The sequence below is a fragment of the Colletes latitarsis genome, unplaced genomic scaffold, assembly GCF_051014445.1.
Source record: "Colletes latitarsis isolate SP2378_abdomen unplaced genomic scaffold, iyColLati1 scaffold0098, whole genome shotgun sequence".
Classification (NCBI taxonomy): Eukaryota; Metazoa; Arthropoda; class Insecta; order Hymenoptera; family Colletidae; genus Colletes; species Colletes latitarsis.
This window is the reverse complement of record NW_027488448.1, coordinates 35,001-37,500: the sequence shown is the minus strand read 5'-3', so window position 1 is coordinate 37,500 and position 2,500 is coordinate 35,001. Positions and strand designations below refer to the sequence as shown.

Genomic DNA, 2,500 nt, shown 5'->3' with positions numbered 1-2,500 from the left:
GCTGTAGTTTATCGCATCGATTTCATCGAGCAACCGATGGACGCTGCCGCGTTCGTTCGTAAATGAATGTTATACATACTCACGGATAGCCTGAGGCGAATAATCGCAAACGACGACGCGTCGATTGTGCGGCCATCGTTGCTCGCGCGACTAACGACGATCAGCCGAGACGGCTGTAGTTTATCGCATCGATTTCATCGAGCAACCGATGGACGCTGCCGCGTTCGTTCGTAAATGAATGTTATACATACTCACGGATAGCCTGAGGCGAATGATCGCAAACGACGACGCGTCGATTTTGCGGCCATCGTTGCTCGCGCGACTAACGACGACCAGCCGAGAAGGCTGTAGTTTATCGCATCGATTTCATCGAGCAACCGATGGACGCTGCCGCGTTCGTTCGTATATGAATATTATACATACTCACGGATAGCCAGAGGCGAATAATCGCAAACGACGACGCGTCGATTTTGCGGCCATCGTTGCTCGCGCGACTAACGACGACCAGCCGAGACGGCTGTAGTTTATCGCATCGATTTCATCGAGCAACCGGTGGACGCTGCCGCGTTCGTTCGTAAATGAATAATATACATACTCATGGCTAACTTGAGGCGAATAATCGCAAACGACGACGCGTCGATTTTGCGGCCATCGTTGCTCGCGCGACTAACGACGACCAGCCGAAACGGCTGTAGTTTATCGCATCGATTTCATCGAGCAACCGATGGACGCTGCCGCGTTCGTTCGTAAATGAATAATATACATACTCATGGCTAACTTGAGGCGAATAATCGCAAACGACGACGCGTCGATTTTGCGGCCATCGTTGCTCGCGCGACTAACGACGACCAGCCGAAACGGCTGTAGTTTATCGCATCGATTTCATCGAGCAACCGATGGACGCTGCCGCGTTCGTTCGTAAATGAATAATATACATACTCATGGCTAACTTGAGGCGAATAATCGCAAACGACGACGCGTCGATTTTGCGGCCATCGTTGCTCGCGCGACTAACGACGACCAGCCGAAACGGCTGTAGTTTATCGCATCGATTTCATCGAGCAACCGATGGACGCTGCCGCGTTCGTTCGTAAATGAATAATATACATACTCATGGCTAACTTGAGGCGAATAATCGCAAACGACGACGCGTCGATTTTGCGGCCATCGTTGCTCGCGCGACTAACGACGACCAGCCGAAACGGCTGTAGTTTATCGCATCGATTTCATCGAGCAACCGATGGACGCTGCCGCGTTCGTTCGTAAATGAATGTTATACATACTCATGGCTAACTTGAGGCGAATAATCGCAAACGACGACGCGTCGATTTTGCGGCCATCGTTGCTCGCGCGACTAACGACGACCAGCCGAGACGGCTGTAGTTTATCGCATCGATTTCATCGAGCAACCGATGGACGCTGCCGCGTTCGTTCGTAAATGAATAATATACATACTCATGGCTAACGTGAGGCGAATAATCGCAAACGACGACGCGTCGATTGTGCGGCCATCCGTTGCTCGCGCGACTAACGACGACCAGCCGAGAAGGCTGTAGTTTATCGCATCGATTTCATCGAGCAACCGATGGGCGCTGCCGCGTGCGTTCGCCCGATTGCGCGTGAAGTTACTGTTCGGAACCAAGAATATACGGGTGTATTATACCCGTTTGGTCGCAGCCACGCGCAAAGGCTTTTGAATGTACTGTACGCCCGGCCGTCGAACGATGGTTTTCCGTCATTCAGGAAACAAAAAGAAACTTTTGTCGTCGATATGGCGCGTTCAATCCTCCGTCGATACGCTGGTCGGAGGTGCGAACATCGAATATTTTTAAAGCAAAGAACAAGGAGCATTTTTAAATACAAAGAGAAAAATTGTAAATTGTATATGATTACCCTGAACGGTGGATCACTTGGCTCGTGGGTCGATGAAGAACGCAGCTAATTGCGCGTCAACGTGTGAACTGCAGGACACATGAACATCGACATTTCGAACGCACATTGCGGTCCACGGATAAAATTCCTGGACCACGCCTGGCTGAGGGTCGTTCACTTGTCCTAAAACTGCTTGCGTTGTTCTCAGATTCCCTAACCCCGCCGTCGTTTACCTCTCCTTTCGGGGAGATGGCGAAGAACGTTTCGGAGCCGGGTCGATGAAGAGAAAGGTATCAACGTACGAGCGAGAATTTGGGTATTTCGTTGGCGTTTGTCGCTGGACGTACGAAAAAGAATAAATATTATATATTATTGGCAAGTTTGCGCACCCCTTGCGTGGTGAGGCAGAGATCAGTCTGGACTCGCGCGAGTGTTTTACGGCGTCGTGCGTCGTGTTGTCTGGAGTATCATCACGACCGCCCGTTAAAGCACCGCTCCTACGATTTCTGACTTTGACGGCACTAAAAACCACCGTGGGGCGCAAATCGCGTTTCGTACAAATCTAATGATTACCGGCGCTCCCGACGTTGCCCGAAGTTAATAATTTATGCAAAGGAAAGAGAAAATA

The 2,500-nt window shown here is 50.5% G+C and overlaps 1 non-coding gene across 1 annotated transcript; it reads left to right on the top strand.

The window, feature by feature from the left end:
- Nucleotides 1-1,890: 1,890 nt before the first annotated feature.
- On the top strand, nt 1,891-2,045 carry LOC143351215 (5.8S ribosomal RNA). Its single transcript, XR_013081578.1, has one exon. It is a non-coding gene; the product is annotated as a 5.8S ribosomal RNA (ribosomal RNA).
- Nucleotides 2,046-2,500: the final 455 nt, after the last annotated feature.